Source organism: Lycium barbarum, chromosome 8 (assembly GCF_019175385.1).
Source record: "Lycium barbarum isolate Lr01 chromosome 8, ASM1917538v2, whole genome shotgun sequence".
NCBI lineage: Eukaryota > Viridiplantae > Streptophyta > Magnoliopsida > Solanales > Solanaceae > Lycium > Lycium barbarum.
Genome location: NC_083344.1, coordinates 85537589 through 85559541, shown reverse-complemented (window position 1 = coordinate 85559541; position 21953 = coordinate 85537589). Strand labels below are relative to the sequence as shown.

The 21953-nt window shown below is 36.2% G+C and overlaps 1 pseudogene; it reads right to left on the bottom strand.

Annotated features, from left to right (window-relative positions):
- Positions 1–11974: 11974 nt before the first annotated feature.
- Positions 11975–21363, bottom strand: LOC132606269 (poly [ADP-ribose] polymerase 2-like; annotated as a pseudogene).
- Between the last annotated feature and the right edge of the window lie 590 nt (positions 21364–21953).

Here is a 21953-nt window from a genome sequence, read left to right as displayed (position 1 = left end):
ATACAATAAACGGGATCATAACTGAAATATGAGGTACAGAAAATGAGTACAATAACCAGAATACTAAGTACTTGCTTTTGAAACATAACTCATACACATCAATATCATATGTCAGATCCGGCCCCATTATGGGACTCGGTGAACATGGTCGCCACCCCGTCTCTGGCGCCATAACACAGCATACTCCAGAATATAATATAACTCCGTAACACAGCATAACTCCGTAACACAGCATAACATCATAACACAGCATAACACCATAACACAGCATAACTCCAGAATATATATATTGTACCCGGTCCTTTAATGAGGGACTCGGCGAACAATGCAGTGGAAGTGTGCACAATAACATACCCGGCCCGGGACTCGGTGAAAGATATATTGAGATATGCACGAGCAGAGTAGTGAGACACTATATGCAATTTAAAACATTTTTAAAGACTCAATAGAATAGTCAACACGAACCATCGTTCGCAATTTCAAATGATAGTCATATCAAATACCTTTCGGATGTCCCTGTGGATTATATCAAAATGGAACTTGAATCATATGTACATATCAATATATATATATCAAAACATAAGTTATGGGAATCAAGATCAATAGCCATCCTAGTGGCTCTAGGAGTAGGAATTCCTTTGGAATCGTATATATATATATATATATATATATATATATATATATATATATATATGTGTGTGTGTGTGTGTGTGTGTGTGTGTATCGTATATTCATTTCACAACGATCATGCCAAAAAGAAAGAAGGGTTAGTTTCACATACCTTTAGCGCTTATTCGTCTCACAATATGTATACGCTGCCCAATAATATCTCAACCTATATTAAGACGCCAACAACTACGGTTAAGCTACGGGGAGATTCAAAACGTATTCTAACGTTAGTAACTCCTTTCTAGATGTTTTGACGACATTTCCTCTTGTAGTCAAACCAACTACATACTACCAATCCAACATCAATAATTATATGTTCAATACCAATCCGGACAGCCCACACAACATTCCAAACATCCCATATTCACAACATGCAATAACGATTCACATACGGCTACTACATTCTCAAGTTACTTCTAATAGTTCGTAGCCTTAACGTTTGCATGTAACAACTTATAACAGCCTATCCAACACAATGCATAATCTTAATTATAATTAATCTCACAAGCTCAATAAGAATAACAACAACGTGTCAAAACAGTCCGCACATTACAACACCCAATAATAGTCTACATGCGATTATGACACGTCCAATTTATTCTTGTTAGTCTATAGTCATAACATTTCGTCGAAACGATTCTATAACATCCCAACCACTATGACAACATGATGTATATTCTTAACTATAATTAATTGTTCCAACTTAGCAAAAACAACACGTCCAAAACAGTCCCTAACCAACATGTCCAAAACTGTCCCTAACCGACAACATAAAAATGTTCGGAATTCTTGCAAACGTTTACGAACATACTAAGCAAACCACATATGATTCTTACACATTATTTCATGTCTTCTTTTCATATAATTTCAGTAAGTTATGACCAGCTATCCACACGACAAGTACAACATCAATTCATACGCAACTAAGCTACATCGTCATCTCTATAATCCTTACAACAACTCACAAATGACTTTGGTTTCAACTCCAACCATTAAACACCTTCATTTCCATCATAAAATTCATGACAATAACAATAAAAATATCAAGTAAAATCAGTTCACTAACTTCTTACAAAAACAGTCCATACACGGTTTCAACATGCTTCAAAATCACTCACATAAAATCATATATAGATTCAATTATTTTCACACTAACACAACTTCACTTTTAACCTTCCAATTCTTTTCATTCCTTTTTACCATGAGATATATGATAGTAACAACCATATTTATTAAAGAAAATTAGTTCATTAATTCCACCAAAACAGTCCCCTCGGCCAACTTGACTTCTCAACTTGGCTAGAGTTTGTGAATTGAAATGAAAATGGTTCTTGTTGTTCCAATGACTATCTTCACGTTTCTAGGGACCTTCTAAAGGGTTGAAACACCTTGGAAAGTAATTTTTTGGATCAAGACTCAAGAGCTCAAAAATCAACCATTGTGGCCGAGAGCTTTCTCTCTCTAGGTTTAGGTTTTCTTTCTTTGTGTTGTGTAGTTGAAATGAATGTATTTGCTGATCTCCTTAGTCCTTATTTGGTTAAACTATGATGCCTAAAAGGTGGCCACATGCTCCACTCATGACAATGAGTCACTCCATTAACTTTACACTTAAAATTCATCTTCTTTTTCCTACACCTTTCGGCTAGGTGGCCGAATGTCTCCTTGTTGCTTCCTTTCTTCTTCTTTATTTTCAATTGTTTCCAAGACAATTGCATGTGTAGTGGATGATTCATACACTATCCTTTGTCCATTGCAATCATACAAGATGAATGGTCAATATTTAAATATGAAATGATTCCTCCAACATGTTATGTCTTCATAAAATAATGCATGCCTTCATAAAATAATGGATGCTTCAATACTCAATTGCATGCTTCAACTTTTTCTCCTCCAATTTTCAGCCATCTTGGCCGAATCCCACATGTGTTTTTCTTCCAATTTAATTGTCCACAATATAATGAAAATGTAGTGAATGAATCAACATTTAAATGCATATTTGTATGTCTTTCATAATAGCTTTATTTTAGATGACTTTGACTCATCTTTTGGACCTTGCACGTTGGTGTTTCTTCTTAGTTCATTGCTGTCACAAATTTTTACTTAACACCACAATTAAGTAATTCCTAATCTCCAATAACATTTTTATACTAAGTAAAATTTATAACCGATTAGTTCTAGTTTAGAAATTAAAAATACGAGGTTTTTATCTCACGTCGATTCCTTTGCGAATAACTCGATGTATAAAATACGGGGTCTAACATTGGAATATGGGCTAATCTTTAGTAATTCTGAATTGGGCTAGGCCCATTTATCCTTCTAAAATGAAGCTAAGTCAAAGTTGATTCCTAATGAGATTCCATCCTATTTTTACTTATTTAATGTCTATGCCCTATGTATGCTTAGCCTGTTCACCCGTATACACACAGTATACTCAGGATATATACACATGATGTGTATATCAAGTGTATTTCACATGTATACCCTCTTCTTTCTTTGTCGGCCTATGTATGGTTTTATACCTATCTACCCCTTTAATCCTTAAACCTTGGACTAGTGGTCGACTAGTCATCTAATTGTTCTTTCCCACTTTAAAAGTAGTGACAGGACCTAAACTAAGGCTAGCGTAAATTCAGCTTAAATAACTAAGTACTGGACAGTGACTTCGCAGGTCCAACATGGCCTGAACACTTAGCAGCTCTTAGGGTAATACAAAAGTTCAATCAAGCATCCTAGTTTCCAAATTCTGTTGTGATATCAAGCAGCAAAAAGGTGTAAGGACTTCAACAGACTCCATCAAACAAAGTAACACATGAGAGTATTCAGCTTAAGCAAATTCAGACAGAGGAGGCACATATGATTGACCATCCAAGCTCCAATAAATGCAATTATTCAAAAGAAGCATGCGGGGAAGAGACACAGTGCTTATATGTACTATACTTGGATGAAATGCAAATTGTATCCTTCAAAACTCCAACAGAATCTCAAAAAGAAGGGATAACACAAAGGTCCAAGCAGATCATGTGATTTAGATGGCTCAGCATTCTTTCAAGATAGACATAGCAGTTTTGTAACACTCCAAACCTGGTCAAATCTCCCCCCCCCCCCCCCCCCCCTTCTTCAAAAGAGAAGTTCTCAAATGGACAGATACATCATTTAACTTTAACTACTTTTGGGCACTTAACAAGTTCATTTTATTTTGCCCCTTTGGTTTATTGATAAAAATTAGCAGGCTAGAAATATGTGCATTGTGAATAAACATCCCATGGACATGATAGGACATACCATGGCACCCCTTATTTGGAGGGAAGTGTTGTGATCCAAGTTGTACTTGGTTCAATGCTTAACCCTCTCCTCAAGGTTTCTTTAAAAGGTTTCCTTTATGTCAAGTGATTTGTAATTCACATATACAGACTTAGGCTCTCCCAAATATCATCATTAAGCTAAATCCGTACAAATGTTTAACCAACTATGGTACAGGTCAGCATATTTTAGTTATCCTGTCCTAGAATCCTAATCATGAGTGACTTTGACCATTTTTTGAACCATAACAAAGTCCCTTAGGCTTCAATCCCAAAGAGAAACCAAACCTCACCATCATTGTTATCTTTAGCTATGATCATTACACAATCCTACATTTAAACCATAACTCTTAAAATGACACAAACAGCCTATATGGAGAGAAATTGGACAGATTTCAATCAAAATTTCTCATTTCTTTTCTCTTCTTTTGTCTCTTTTAGTCTTAAATCTTAGATGGTTATTCCTGGAAAGGAAAACATTAATACACACAGTACACAAACACCTCACATTAACCTGTTAGCCCCTTTTGAAATCCCTTTTGACATTATTTTTTGAAGAACTTGACACCTTAACATTATAAACTTAAGCTTCAAGCTGAACATCAACCCTGAGACTCAAGTAGTTTCATTTTATTGATTGATTAACCATTTTAACAATCAGAGAGCATATTAGGATTCAATCACCTCTTCAGTGTTACTAGACCTCTTTTAAGACTCAGGCATGGACCAGATATAAAAGGAGCAGGGTCTGGTGACATAAACAACAAAATTGGGTTCTGTTCAAATAAACAGTCATGTCACATAATTATCCTAGTAGTATCTAGGTGTCCTAATTCAATCTAGGTGATGTTACAGCTTCATGAGCCTATACTAGCCTCTAATGAACTATTTAGGAGCATATTGTACAAAACAAATAGACCTTGGTCTCAATCTTCCTTTTAGGATTTCTATATCATGTTCAAGAGTATTGATTGTTTCATATTTACCTTTAGTGTATTATAACAGACTATTCAAAGTCATTTTAGGCCAATTCAAACATATTTAAACAGACCTAGGTAGACTTAGGCATATTCAAATATAATTAGATCTTATTCAATCTCATTCTAGTACCTTGACCACATCTTAAGACTTATATAAGTATGCTTAAACTCATTAAGTCTTGTTTTAGCCCAATCTTGACTCTTTACTTATCCTAATCATGACTTATACAGCTAATTATGACATAAACAAAATATATAGGACTCAGGAAAGCAAATTGAAGACTTCAGGATGACACAATCCAATCAACAAACTAGCATCTACCTTAAACTACTCAAGGTGGATCATCACAGTTCCTTAGCAGTCTCACACATTCAAACAGGATTAGCATTAGTCTAGGGGGTTTAACTCACACACAAGTTCATAGTGTTCTTGTCATTTAACTTTCAACTTATCTCTAACAGTTAACTATTGAAGGACACCTGCTCAAAGGCTTCATTTTGACTCGGGCTGAGCATAAATACCGAAAATCAAAAAATCGGATCAAACCAAACCGAACTTCAAAAAATCGAAACCGAAAGAACCGAACCGAACCGAACTAGTTTGGTTCGGTGTTTGGTGTCCACCTTCAAAAAACCGAAACCGAAATAGCCGAACCGAAGTTTTATAAAACCAAACCGAAGAACCGAACGCCCACCGTAGTTTATTCTCTTCTTGACAAGTATATTCTCTCACATTTGGTGAGAGCTTGGAGAAATTAGGAGCTGTATTGATGTAAAGGCTACTCGAACTAATTTTTTCTTAGTAGTTTTAATTATTTTGCCATTACTTGGTAGGACCATATTCTGTGAAATCAACTTAGAGTTGAGATACCCTTAGGTTGATTATAGTTTTTTACTCTTGCAAAGTGTAGTTATTCATTTTGTAATTGATTTCGTTATTTTCATTATTAATAAATTTTTTATTTTGATTTCAATTTATCAGTTTTATGTTTTATTGCTTTTGAGAATATGAATTAGTGTAAATGGAATCACTTCTAATATCATATCAAAAAAACTGAACCGAACCGAACTTTAAAAAATCTAAACCGAAAGAACCAAACCGAACTAGTTGAGTTCGGTGTTGGTGTCCACTTTCAAAAAACCGAAACTGAAATAGCCGAACCGAAGTTTGATAAAATCGAACCGAAGAACCGAACGTCCACCCCTAATTTTGACTCTTAAACTCCAAACTTACAATTTTCATAGTTGACACTTTTCAGCTAGTGAGTTAAGACATCTTTCAAAATTAACCTATCTAAGTCATCACAGATGCAGTAGCAGTTTCAGGGGGTTCACATAGAGTCAAATAGCACCATTTAAAACCATCCTGGTTATCTCTATCAAGTTCCACAATCATATTAAGGGAACCAGTGATCAAACAATGATTCTAACATCTTCTGAGAGGTACTCAGGCATTACCTCATTCAAATTAACTAACCATACCATTAAAGCTGATATTCAAATAGACATCTATCAGTATATTGCTTATTTGAGTAATAAGAGTAACTTAAGCAGGGTCAAACAAGGATTAGGATAAACACTAGCATTTAAACAAACTACCTCAGATTCATGGTTTTGATAACAAGTTCAAGCTCATCCCAGGATGACAAATATGAACACAAGTTGAATTTTAAACATATTCCAGGACCACAATCATGAACACAAACAAAATTTCAGGACAAACAGATATAAACTAAATCTAAACTAGTCATTTAACCAAATAAAGACTACATTGAAGCAAAAATTAACTGAAAAATAACAACAAGAGAGAGTATTACTTTTTTTGGGCGCAACCTTGCCAAGAATGGATTTTGGAGCCTTCGTGCTTCCAAATCTCCAACTCAAACCACACAAAAAGGAAAGAAAAACACAAATATTTTAGAACTAAGGAAGACTCGAACCCTAAAAAGGATAAGATCCCGTTTGGATTGGCTTATAAATTGCTTATAAGCTGTTTTCAGCTTTTTTGAGTGTTTGGCTGGCCAGCTTAAAGTCATTTTGTGCTTAAAATAAGCTCAAAAAAATAATTGAGCCCATTTGACTTAGCTTATCTAAAGCAGCTTATAAGTTGAAAATAGCTTATAAGCCAAAAAAAAATAAGTTAGACTATCCCAACTTATGTTTTTTTAGCTTATAAGCTGCAAACAGCTTATAGGCATAAGCCCATCCAAACAGGCTCTAAATCTTTAAAAATTTTCTGTAAGCCCAAATCTCGAGTTTAAATACTCAAATTCGGGCTCTGAGGTTGTGAAAACTTGTTTAATGGTGATGGTTGGGGTTCTATTTATAGAACCTCGAAATTCATTCAAAGGCCTGAACTACCAATGTGGTACTAAGTGAAAATTTCAGAAAAACAACTTGTATTTCAAATCTTACGGTCTAGATGTACTTCTATTAACATGGACGGCTCGATTTAAGCCTCGTTCTGCTCAATCTGGTTGATACAAGATCAACCAATGAGGATCGAGTTTTCCAAACACAATACAATAACACAAATGCAGAAAATTGTAGGTGTTGCATCCCGTATTTTCGTACGTGAAGTTGCGTCGTAAGTTAGTCACATAATCTCAACGGACAGGATTATCTTTGAAGTTATAAGTGTTTATGTTATGTTTAACAGTGATAAGCAAGTGTCGTGAAGGTTAGAGGTTAAACGAATCGGAGAAAATAAGTTTCGCCGAGGTTTGACATTTATTAGAACGGAACACGGTCCAAGCTGGATCAGGAATTGGACCGTCCAATATGAGAAAATTACGCGATCCCACAAGAATAAGAACATACACAAGTATGTAGATCAAGAGATAAATGTATAAAAGGATGAAGTCCCGAAATGATTTTAGGACTTAACAAGAGTGACGACAGTGATTGGGAATAATATTTCGTGTATGTACAAAGAGGCTGTGGACTGGAGTTCTATCACATGATTACGATAATGAGTATATGAAGTGTGTTAAAAGTGGTCCATGTTTAAGTGAATTGAGACCAAAAAATTAATTACGTGTGTAATTGATTAAATATTGGGTTGTAGTGGGGATAAAGGATAAAAATAATTTAGTTAATGGATTAGTGTTGATGACAACACTTCCACACGTGGCAGCAAGGAATTAAGCAACGTATGACTATTCCTTTCTAAGTGTTGGTGGCAGATTTTAGTGCATGTAAGTATTGTGAGAATATTATATACATAAAAATGAACCCCACATTAGAAAAGGATTACAGCAAGGTTCATTTTAGTTGGATAAGTTCCCAAAAGAATATATATGTAGTAGTCCTTTTCTTGATATTATGGGCTGCAATCATTTATTTTTTGTGAATTATACAAGGCAACAAGTATATTGTCAGCAACGTTTTTCATATTTAAGGGGACTAACACGATATCTTCACAAAGCATAATAGAGGTTTTGATCTCCGCTCCAATCTCATTATTCCGTTTTGTCGTGTTGTTGAATCCGATCTTTCGTCGAAGTGAAGTAAGGTGGAAGGAGAGTAATTCTTGGCATATAAGGTACGAAATCCACTCTCCTAGATGTATTTGAGTTATCCAAGTCGTATCTACGTTGCTAGATGAAATAAATACGAACGTGCGAATAGAATTGTCATTTGATAGAGTTGGAGTTGTGGGCTGTTTTTCTTGTTGTAATTATATGATATAAAGCTGATATTTGTGGTAAATGATGCTCTTATAATATTGAGAACATTTTTAAGGTTAAGAAGGAAACATACGAAAAGGTGCTATGGAGTGTACGGATCCTAATTCGATCTTGCCGCCCGTTATAAAGTATTATGAAGTTGTTATGGATATGTATGTTGTGTTGTTGAGATTTACTTGTTGTTGGGCTGTTGTGATGATATATAGAATTGGGAGGTACTAGTGATATAGGGAAGATGTTGCCCTTTTCGTTTTAGAATCAAAGTTATCAATTGATATATACGAGATACGAAAGCCCTCTAAAGTCATGTACGTATTCCTATGATTATAGGTTTGGCATATTAATTGTGGAAAGTTTGTGGTTGAGTTGAGTTTCTTGGACAACATGAGGTATGTTAAGGCTATCCCTTTCTTTCATTTTGGCATGATCTTTATGATATGAACGAAAGAACTAAATGATCAAGTTCCAAAGAATTCTATTCCTAAATGCTTTAGAGATACTCGTACCTTTGGATTCACATGTACATTCAGGCATAGTTCATGTTTATAGTCCCAGAATTCAGAGTGGTATTTCACGAGTCTTTAATGCATTTATATATATGTATAGCTATTTTCTCACACCGAGCTGCGCTATAGTCGGCCGGGTACGGCACGTAGATGTGCACACCACTACAGTAGGTACGTTATGACAACGTGAGGTATGTTAAGGCTATCCCTTTCTTTCATTATGGCATGATCTTTATGATATGAACGAAAGAAATAAACGATCAAGTTCCAAAGAATTCTATTCCTAAATGCTTTAGAGATACTCGTACCTTTGGCTTCACATGTACATTCAAGCATAGTTCATGTCTATAGTCCCAGATTTCAAAGTGGTATTTCACGAGTCTTTAATGCATTTATATATATGTATAGTTATTTTCTCACACCGAGCCGCGCTATAGTCGGCCGGGTACGACACGTAGATGTGCACACCACTACAGTGGGTACGTTATGATGTTACTCCAGACGCGGGATGATATGATAGATGAATCGGACTGCACGTTCCGCAGCACTAACATATATGGATCGGAATGCACGTTCCACAACACTAACTTTTATGGATCAGGTTGTACGTTCCACAGCACTAACAGTTATATTATGATATATGTATATGATTTTTAAAAGAAAGCATGCATATCATACGCCCTCAGAGGCACTTTCAATTATACACAGTTATACAGACACTACAAGATATACAGTCACACAGATACATTTAGATATGTATAGATAAACTCTTATGTCTCAGATTCCTTTCATGATTCTTACGTATATGCTGCTTCCATGCCTTACATACTCGGTACTTTATCCGTACTAACTCCCCTATTGTTTGGGGGGGGGGGGGGGGTTGCGTTTCATGCCCGCAGGTTCTGAGATACAGGTCGGTGATCCATCTATTTGGATGTCGGCTCAGCGATTGAGGTTGATGCACTCTATTTGTTCCGGAGATGCCAGGAGTCAACATGGTCTTATGTATATATATATATATATATATATATACCTATGTATGCATATGTGTATGGGTATGGTGGGGCCCTGTCCCGACCATGTTGTGTTATGTTTTCCAGTAGAGGCTTGTAGACAGTTACGTATTGTCATATGATGTCCAGGCTTGTGGTTCACATGTTGTCACAGGTGGTTATGATAGCCTTATCGGCTTATGCAATATGTTCATCATATTCATACAGATGAGTCTTTCAAATTAGTTGATACACGCATGTTCCTTATGAGTTTATCGAGAGTCATATGATGGCCCTATCGCCCCCACCCCCAACCCCCCCCCCCCCCCCATGTTTATGTTGATGTTACAAATACATGTCAGGTGGTGCCTGACTGGTATGGTCAGGTGCCCGTCATGGTCCTCCAGTTTGGGTCATGACAGTGGGTTTGACTCAAAAAATTTTAAAAAAAGGGTTATTATCGTGTTTGGAGTGAGGACAGTGGATTCGAGATTGAAACATTGATTGTTTCACTCAAATGACTATGCAAAAGATGTGCAATCTCTGTATCTTCTGTGAAATTGCCACTTTTGGCAAGAGAGAGAAAAGGAGAACCTAGGCGGCGCCTAGGGTTCTTCATGGAAGAGGAAAGGAGGAGAGAGGGGTGAGGTTAGAGGTTGTTTGGTGTGAAGAAAAGGGAAAATAAGGAGAGGTTTGGGTCTTTTGCCCCTCATGCTGTGATGTCTGATGGGCCGGGTCAGTCCATTATTAGACTGGGCCTGGTCCATAATTTTAAAGGAAAAGAATAGGCCCCCTTTTATACGTATACCATATATGTATATACATGTATATTAAACGTATATACATATAAAACGGGTAAAACAAAAATGGACAAAATTGACACATTGATAATTGACCACAATATTCTAATTATAACCAATTTAGGATGTAATCAACCTATTAATTTAAAAAGCGACTAATCATGTAAATGGGCTTAATTTGCAAATACGGCCTTAATTGCTTTTAATCTCAATTGATTATTTCAATTATGGCCATATTTAGCTTAATCGACTAATTATCTTAATTAAATACTAGAAACAATTATGATTAATTTCAACAAATTATACCAATACACAAATTTAAGGATTGAGGGGTAAAATGGTCAATTCCTTGGATTTAAAGGGAATAATATATTTGCTAATTTGATTTTTGACAATTTAAACAATTAAATAGATAATTATTTGAAATTTCTTTTCTTTGATTAAACCTAACAAATATCCTATAAATGCCACAAAATGTACCAATTAATTCCTCAATGATTTATGATATTATAGAAATTATTTTACCAACTAAAAGGGTGAAATCTTGACCTAAATAATTTTATAAAAATCATTTTGACCTCTAAGAATGCAATGGTTCACTTTGGTTGTCATCCAAGGATTCTGAGTAATTAAAATAAATTACAGGAATTCAAAAATTAGGTGTCAACAATCATAAATGTAAATATTTAAATTATAACATTTGAAAATTATGCATTTGAATCATAAGATTTACTGAACAAAACTTTACTTTAATGGGGAATTAATACCTTTAGTCACAAACATAACTGATACACTGTGTACATCATGGCAGTCGAACACCTATCCAGCATCGACAAGGACATCTTGTCATGGTGATTCACAACTCGACTAATACGATGATTTGCAAGCAGTAGTTTCTATTTTTATTACATATATACTAGATGGCCCGAGCCCGTGCAAAGCACGGGCGAAAGTTTTTATATAAAAGTGGTTCGACTTTCGGAAAGTACTTCCTTATTTGTTTAATAGGAGTTTAACCAACAAAAAGGAACCAGTACTATCAAGTTAAATATGCTTTATATAAAGATAATATGCTTCATATTGTGCGGAACAAAGTTATACTATTACATTGCCAAGTTTGTTAGAAAGAGAGAAGATGTGAAATTTTTTATGTTCTTCGTGTAAGGGACTACAATCTGGATTCAAGCAGCTGTAGTTGGCTGTAGAAATTGCATCTGGGTGTTAACTGAAAAAGAGAAGAGAAAGCATAAGATATTTCAGAATTTGAAAGTTAATTCACAGTGAGATCATTAAGTATTTCGTAGATGTTCTACCATTATAGGAGTGGAAAGTAGGATGTGCAATTATAAATAACAGACTAAAGAAATCTCACCCAACATCAAAGTGTCTCAACTCCAGCAGCTTGAAAAAACATAAGATGGGGCATATTTTCAACAGAAGGGTAATTCCAATGTTCTCCTTAAGAGCGCTAATCTGTTAAAACAAAAACAAATTAATAAGTAATAACTATTGATGTAAAAAATTTCAAGGCATAGTAGTGTGTAAAAGAATATGCTATGAGCATAAACAGAATATCTTAACAGAAAAAGAGATGTTAAGGTTTTCATATAGTGCTTTAACTCTAAGTAGCATCCTTTTTTTTATTTTTTTTTATTTTTTAATAAAACCAAGTAAGTCTGATAATTTCGTATAATATAACGTAGAACAACACATCGGTAATGTACGATCTTCCATGAACAAGCAATATGAAGCATATAGCTTTTACATTTCTTCTATCATTCCATAGTCTGCACCACTACAGGGTTAGAAGAAATTTGGATTGCCTTTGAAAGTTCCTTTTTGGTACACTTATTCCTTATGGGAATTATCTCAAGAAAATAGAAACTTTAAGTAAATCTGTGAGTAAGATTATTCTTAATTTGCTCTAATAAACTTTAAATTTTATTCTTTGAAGTGATTTCTTTAAATGCATGCTAGATATCAAATTTTATATTCCATGGTAAAACCTATATCAAAAATTAGGCAACCAGAAAATCTGAGACTCAATTAAATAGAAAGCATTGCATCTTCAATAGACAAGTACATGAATGTGTACCTTCACTTGAAGTAATATTATATGCTGACTTGAGCTTTAAAAGGGAAGAGACACTCTTTTGGTTTGACTTTGATCTGCATTAAGGATGATGTTGCAGTAGAAAGGCATGAATTAATACAATTTTGATCTCTTTCTAAGTAAGTTCTTAAATTAGTCCGTAACTGTGGAACTTTTCCAGTGTAATTTCAATAGATTTAGCCATCAATGAATGTTTTAATGGAACATTTTATGTGATGCTCACGAGTTACTGAAAAGAAAAGGCTTACAAAATGATTTACTTTGTTGCTAATTGATCAGTTATCCAAGACTGAATTTAGGTGGAACTGAAGCTTTGAAAAGACAGAAAAGAAATAAAGCAGAAGAGGAATCTCCATCTCTACGCTAATCAATTAGCTATTCGGTCACAAAGCATGGCTGAAAAGGAGAGATTATACTAACAGCCAGAGATCCAACAAAATGAATGGCAAAACCACTAAAAATGATAAAGGGCATAAAAATACATAAAGCAAATAATCCATTTCTACTAAATTTTGCAGATTGTGCACCTTTTGCAGACAATAACTTGTTCATCATATTATCAAACAAAAATCCTCAAACAGTTATAACCTCCATTGTTTGCAAACAGAGATTTCTAGCAAAAAGATGAGGGGGAAATATACAGAAACATTTAAGAAAACACTTCATGAAGAAACATTTTTTTTGGCTCGAACACTGAAGCCATTTGATTGATTCTTCACCTTCAAAAGAAAATTTCATTCCACATTTGTTTTATTCCAAATTTTTTTTACTTCTTAGGAAGGATGATAAAGGTTTGTGTAAAGATTGTAAGGTCATTCCGAGGGACAACCTTACAACCCGACATAAGCTCTTGGTGATGGATTTAGGGATTAAGATGACGAGGAAGAAGAGGGTCGGGGATGATCGACCTAGGATCAGATGGGGGAGTTTGACCACGGCTAGTGCCCTGGAGATGGAAGAGAAATTGAAGGATATGGGGGCCTGGGATAGTAGTGGGGATGCGACCAGTATGTGGGATAGGACGGCTAGTTGTATTAGGGTTGTAGCAAGGGAAGTGTTGGGAGTCTCGACAGGTAGTCGTGGTCGGCATCGAGGGGACTGGTGGTGGAATGGAGAAGTGCAAGGGAAGGTGGAAGCAAAGAAGATGGCGTATGCGAAGCTGATAGAAAGCAAGGATGAGGTGGAGATGTGGACGAATAGGGAACTTTATAAGATAGCGAGGAAGGAGGCGAAGTCGGCGGTTTCGACGGCAAAAACGGCAGCTTTTGAACGCCTCTATGCTGAACTAGAAGAGAAAGGCGGGGATAGGAAATTGTTCAGGCTAGCCAGGGTGCGGGAGAGAAGGGCGCGCGATGTGGATCAAGTGAAGTGCATTAAAGATGAGCATGGAAAAGTATTGGTAGAGGAGACTCTCATTAAACAGAGATGGCAGTCATATTTTCACAAACTCTTGAATGAAGAAGGGGAGAGAGACATCGTGTTGGGAGATTTGGAGCATACAGGGAAGCGTCACGATTTTGGGTATTGCAGGAGTATTAAGGTTGAGGAGGTTAAGGGTGTTGTCCGTAGGATGCGCAGGGGAAGAGCGACCGGACCTGACGAGATCCCTGGGGAATTTTGGAAGAGCGCGAGCTCGGCAGGTTTGGAGTGGCTGACTAGGTTGTTTAATGTCATCTTTAAGACGGCAACGATGCCCGAAGAATGGAGGTCGAGCGTAATGATCCCTCTATACAAAAACAAGGGGGATGTCCAGAGTTGCGAAAACTATAGAGGTATCAAGCTACTAAGCCATACTATGAAAGTGTGGGAAAGAGTGGTGGAGATGAGAGTGAGGAGAGGCGTGTCTATTTCAGAGAACCAGTTCGGATTTATGCCGGGACGCTCAACTACAGAAGCCATTCATCTTGTGAGGAGACTGGTGGAGCAGTATAGGGAGAGGAAGAGGGACTTGCATATGGTATTCATCGACCTAGAAAAGGCTTACGATAAAGTTCCAAGAGAAATCCTATGGAGATGTTTGGAGGCTAAAGGTGTACCTGTAGCATACATTAGGGTGATCAAGGACATGTATGAGGAAGCCAAAACTAGAGTAAGGACAGTAGGAGGGGACTCAGAGCACTTTCCAGTTGTGATGGGGTTGCATCAAGGATCAGCTCTTAGTCCGTTTTTATTTGCCTTGGTGATGGATAGATTGACGCGACAAATTCAAGGTGAGGTGCCATGGTGTATGCTTTTCGCGGACGACATAGTCCTGATCGATGAGACTCGTAGCGGAGTTAACGCTAAGCTGGAGGATTGGAGACATACCTTAGAGTCTAAAGGATTTAAGCTGAGTAGGACCAAGACAGAGTACTTAGAGTGTAAGTTCAGTGAGACACCCCAGGAGGTTGGCGTGGAAGTTAGGCTTGGTGCTCAGGCCATCCAAAAGAAAAGTAGTTTCAAGTACCTTGGGTCTATCATGCAAGGCAGCGGGGAGATTGACGATGATGTCACACATCGTATTGGGGTAGGGTGGATGAAATGGAGGCTAGCTTCAGGAGTGCTATGTGACAAGAAGGTGCCACCACAACTGAAGGGCAAGTTCTACAGAGTGGTGGTTAGACCAGCTATGTTGTATGGGGCGGAGTGTTGGCCAGTTAAGATCTCTCACGTTCAAAAGATGAAAGTTGCCGAGATGAGAATGTTGAGAAGGATGTGTGGGCACACTAGGAGCGACAGGATTAGAAATGAGGCTATTCGGGATAAGGTGGGAGTGGCCTCGGTGGAAGACAAGATGCGGGAAATGCGACTGAGATGGTTTGGGCATGTGAAGAGGAGAGACATAGATGCCCCAGTGCGGAGGTGTGAGAGGTTAGCCATGGATGGTTTCAGAAGAGGTAGGGGTAGGCCAAAGAAATATTGGGGAGAGGTGATTAGACAGGACATGACGCAGTTACAGCTTACCGAGGACATGACCTTAGATAGGAAGGTGTGGAGGACCCACATTAGGGTAGAAGGCTAGTATATAAGTCTCGTTATCTTTCCTTATTAGTAGGCGCATTAGCGCATTATAATTTCTTGTGCTTTGATTTATGTTATTATTTGCTACTTTCTGTACTTTGATTACTCTATTTTATCTGTGCCGCTTTCGTGATTTGCATTTCCATATCGCTTTGAATTCCTTGATTATCCTGTTTTACTGTGTCGCTTGCATTATTTCATTGCAATATCGTTTTAAATCTTTTAACCTTATCTGACCCCCTTTTTATGCTTCTATTGAGCCGAGGGTCTCTCGGAAACAGCCATCCTACCTTGGTAGGAGTAAGGTCTGCGTACATTATACCCTCCCCAGACCCCAAGATGTGGGATTTCACTGGGCTGTTGTTGTTGTTGTTGTTGTTGTATTTGTTTTAAGGACATCAAATGAAGAAAATCAGAAGCAAAACTATCTAGGCTAATCTTTCGGATTACCTTGCTAATTAACCATGAGTTGATACTCTAAATAGGAAGCACCATCTGAGGTTTTACCCTCATATATTGAGATTTGTGATCCATGGGTGCAAGTTGGCACAACTTTTGAGTCTTCTCTGTTACCCATGCATCGAGCAGCAATCAATGAAACAACAAGCTATATTGAGAAGCTATATTCTTTGATCTAGTTTTTGTCAAAAGCTTTAAGCTTCCCTTTGGATATTTCTGACCTTTTTAATGTATTAAAATCATAAAATTCTATCTATTTAATGAAGTGAGGTAGTGGTAAAGCTTATGTAGTAAGCGTCAAACACACAAGTGTGAAAACAAATGCTTAAACTAAGTGTCAGCTTAATTAGCAGCCTCTATATCATAACAACTTTAGTAATTAGACAATGGCTAAAAGCAACAAAAGAGCTAAGTCGACAATTTCACAATCACGAACATCGTATGCACATAACGCTTCAAGCAAATGGAATAGTGAAATAAAGATGGTGTTAGAAACAAGAGAGCAAACCTTGCTGTTTGGCTGCTCCTTAGGATTTCCCAAAGGAACGATTACACCATCTTCAAGTACTTGAGCTTTTTCAAAATCTGGGGCCGTGGCACCGACTCCTTTAGTGCTGCAATATCAGGAATCATGATATTCCCATGAATCATTCTTTTCCAGCTCAAAAACAGGTTTCTCTATAACCACAAACTACAGTTTTCTTCTTTCTTTTGTTGTATTTTGAGTTTACTATCTGAGCAATAACATAAAATGAAAAGAATGAAACCTTAGCTTTCCCAAAGGCAACTTATCAGCATTGCAGTTGGCTGACAGCAGCTCATTCATGTCACCGAAAGCAACCTGTAAGGAAAGTAGAAAGATCATTAATTTTTCCTCCTATCCAGAGCTTGAAAAAGAGAAGATGTGAAACAGAAAGCTGGATATAGACAGGTTGTGGCTCACAAAAAAGGATTTATCTAAAGGAGTGACATAAAAATGAGAGGGAAAATAACTGGGCTTGATTGAAGGGCTAACTAACCTCACACAACAGAAGCACACCATCCCTAGCAGAAGAGGAAGCAAAGCAATAATTTGCACTTTTGGAGAACATATCAGCAAAATAAACACCTTTCCCAAACATGTACCCTGTCGAAGGTGCTTCTGAAGGAGCAATTCATAAACCTAGTGTATCACGCGGGAATCAATCATTAAGGGATTATAAGATGACTTAAAATACGCTTGAAGAAATTTAAACAAGAGAATAAGCAAACAACCCTGTGAAAGAATGCCAGCCCAGTTTGTGAGCCGAGAACCATGCCATAAAAGCATCCTATTACTTGTATCAAAGAACTGCTTACAGAGAGAGTTACACAGATTTTACATCAGTCTTGGGTGGTAGAAGTAGTTAAAAGTTAATAAAATAGAAAAACCTGTTGTAATGAATTTTATGAGACTTCAGAGTTCACCTTCTGGAATCTTTCAGTTTCACCTTCTCTTGACGCCCTAAATACTTGAACAATATTGACAGCATAACCAGAATGTGTTTTTGCATGAGTGTTCTTCATGTAGTTCTCAATCTGACCAAAAATAACACCATTCAACTTCATACACTCCAGAGATGAATAATAATCTAAGACGAAAATAAAGATAGTACAAGACATGACGTGCTGATTACTCCATGCACCAGATGAACAAATAAAATACACAATGTTCATGCTTGTCTTGCTGATCAACACACTGAATGAAGGAATACAACAATCAGAAGATAAAAGACCGTGAAGTAACAGATCCAATAAAAGAAAATTCAATACCATTTGAAATTCCTGGGAACAAATTTCAACAGGAATAAGTTTGCAACGAAGTTGTTCATATTGATAATACAAGGGATCCTCCTACAAGAAGATGACGCCAATTCTGAGTCATATCTCAAACATCAAAACAGTTATTGTGTGCAAAAGCAAATTAAGTTGTGCTAAAAGCCAGATCTGTTGGAACATAGCTTCAACCAAAACCGTTTTCTTTATTATTTCAAAGATAAATCAAGAATCATTCAACTGATAATGCACCAAGATGGAGAAAAAAGTTATAGTATTTTTTAATTTTTGAGCTTTCAGAATATCTATCTATACAAAAAAGAATATTCTTGTTGCACCAAAATTAAAGAGAATACTTTCAACCGGACTCGGCAAAGCAGTACCTGTATTTTTGTGTTATCCTCCAATAACTTAGTTGCTACTTCAATTTCAGCAAGAGCTTCGACCTTTTTGTTTCCAAGAGTTTCACCACAGCAAAAAGATCAGGTAGAAATAAGTAAAACAATAGACAAGCAGCATGAGAATAAACGTAGAAAAATATTGAACTAAAATTTCATTGTGAGGATAATTTGTGACTGACACCAGCTAATCTCAACTTTCTAATATATGCTTTGTTAGCTCATCTGCATAAACCACATACATATCCTACAGTTGAAGGCGTACAATAGGACAACTTAGAACCAACTCATTGGTAGGGAACATCAACTAACAGTAATAAGAAATTCATGCTTCAAAAGGGACATAACAGTTGATGAAACATCAAACGATCAGTCAGTCCTACAACTGCCAAAAGCACTACAAAGCAGACACTTTCACCCCTTTTAACTGAGGATGCACACCTATGACAGTGTAATACATAGAGAATAATGATCAGGAGGAAAGAGAAAAGGAGTGAATTTAGAAAAGAGAAAAAAAAAGTCACCATTTCAATTTTGCGTTTTAACTTCTGAGGGGTGTCGATAACAAATTCACCTAACAGTACCAAAATGAGTATATTAGTAAGTTACACGAAAATTATCTAACAGAACCACTGCCATTACCATCTACCTAAAGTAACTGAGGAAAAAAAGGACACAGGGAAAAAGAAAGACTGGAGGATCATGCAAGCAGATGAAGCTGGACAAGGAGGGAAAATGAGGCTTTGCTGGAAAAGGAAAAGGAACTAAGATGACTTACGCATCTTCTTGAAGCCAAAATCATGAGGAATGGTTGTATAGAATTTACTGCGGCATAAAAATGATGAAAATATCAGCAACCATATATTCATGGTTACAAAATACTCCTGAAGCTTCTAAAGCTCCAGAAATAACGTGGTTAGGGATAAGCAGACAACATGCAGTAGGGATGAAGCAAACTTACCTGCTCAAATCTTCAAGCAGTGTTCTGTGAGATTGGCCAATTACATCAGAAATCCTTTTCAAGACATCATAGCCCTAAACAGAGACAAACTTTTAGTTGAATAATCCAGAGTAATTCTCTTTTTTCTCTCATTTGTTAATCCATTTACTTATGAGATAATTACAGTCCAATGTCTTTCGGTAATCCAATTTACAAAATAGCCAGCAAATGTATAGGTTTTGTATAGTAAATATAAATATACATATAATATACATACTATATAGATAATATACATATAAATATAATATACACAAAATATAAATAATCAGTGTATATGTTTTGTATATTTAGCTAGCGCTCGTAATTAATTTCGGCTGGGTATTAGATATCTGGAAGACAGGGATTCAATGCTATGAACTTGCATTGAGACAAAACTCACGTGGAGAAATGGCAGAGTCCATATCTTATCATTTTCTATTCTCCACAAACGGGAAGTAAATTTTCTCATTTTCATCCAAAAGGATTTACTGAGGCGATCGCAGACTAATGTTTTTTCTTACTTTTGGTTGATGAAGTAAATTAATTTCCTTAAATAGTAGCATGAAGGTACTACAGAAGTATAAGAAGGGTACTTACAGTTTCACAACTACTACTCTAGATTCATATACTCCAAAAATTCAAAAAGAAGAGCCATACTTGATTAAAACAAGCATCATATGTCTTTTTTAAAGAGTAGAAGCTCACAGAGACAATCATTGTTTCCATCTGTTAATAGAGTCATGCACAAGGGTCTAGGATGTATCTAGAAGGAGAAAAAAAGTTTAAAACAACACTCATCAATGATGTTGTACAATTTTTTGTTCATTTATACAAGAAGAATGTTCACTTGTTTTGGAAGTGCATCTACACTTCAAAAGTCCCTGCCTTTAATTTCAAACTTGACATGACCTCACTAACATCTAAGGACCTGCCCTGTAATCCCACTTTCTTCACTGCTCGACCAAAAAAGATGGGATTTGGTTCCTTTTACAGGTCATATTTGAGCTGGCCATTTGATATAACTTTCAACACAAGATTGTTATATATTATAAAGATAAATCAAATTTCTCCGACGATATGGAGCAACCAAATTAGAAAACGCAGTCAACAAAAGCTTTATATTTTGATTATAGTCCTGCTTAGAGTAATGGTTTCATGGGAACAACATCAAAACTAAGATTCTACTTTATATATTATATTATAAAGATAAATCAAATTTCTCCAACGATATGGAGCAATCAAATTAGAAAACTAGTCAACAAAGCTCCATATTTTCATTATAGTCCTGCTTAGAGTAATGGTTTCAAAGGAACAACATCAAAACTAAGACTTTACTTTTTACCCAAAATTAGCAAGAAGGCTACTAAATCACCAAATTCCAAGTGCAGTAAATTTAGTCCCAAAACTCAACAAAAAATTAAACATTGTATTCTTCAACCGGGTTTGTCATTTCAAAATTTTACAATTTTTGATTTTTTGAAGCAAACCCACCACCAGAAAGCTAAGCAAACAAGCAAAAAGAATAAGAAGAAAGGAAGCAACCAAAAGAACCCACCAGAAAATCGGAAGAAGCAGCAGACAATAGCTCAGCAGTACAATGGAAAAAAAATCCAAAGAACATTGAAGAGAGAGTTCATGAAATTTCTGACAATAACAATGAATTTAAGCCATAAAATTGGTAAATTTGAAGAAAATCAGGGCAAGAGGGAGAAGCATACCTCAAGGGTGAAGACGAAGATGGACACTTCCAAAAGACACAAATTGAGGGTGAAGACGAAGATGGACACTTCCAGAGATTTTAGAGAGAAAAAAAATCTAGTCTAGTGCGATAAAAGGATCTGTGTAGGATGTATGTAGAAGGAGAGATGTATCTAGACGGAGAAAAAAAGTTGGACCATATAAAATTATCGGAATACCCTTCGTCCCATGAACTTTCACTTATTAATAGTCTAAACTATATATATATATATATATATATATTCACTTTTGACTTTTCACATTCTTACTGAATATTTATTCCCTTCTCATATATAGACATATGCAGTTCAATTTTAATTTTTCTACACAAATTTATTTTCTCCGTGCACATTTACTTGTTCACTTTTGAGGGTGAAGACGAAGATGGACACTTCCAGAGGTTTTAGAGTGAGAAAAAATCTAGTCTAGTGCGATAAAAGGATCTGTGTAGGATGTATGTAGAAGGAGAGATGTATCTAGACGGAGAAAAAAAGTTGAACCATATAAAATTACCGGAATACCCTTCGTCGTACCATGA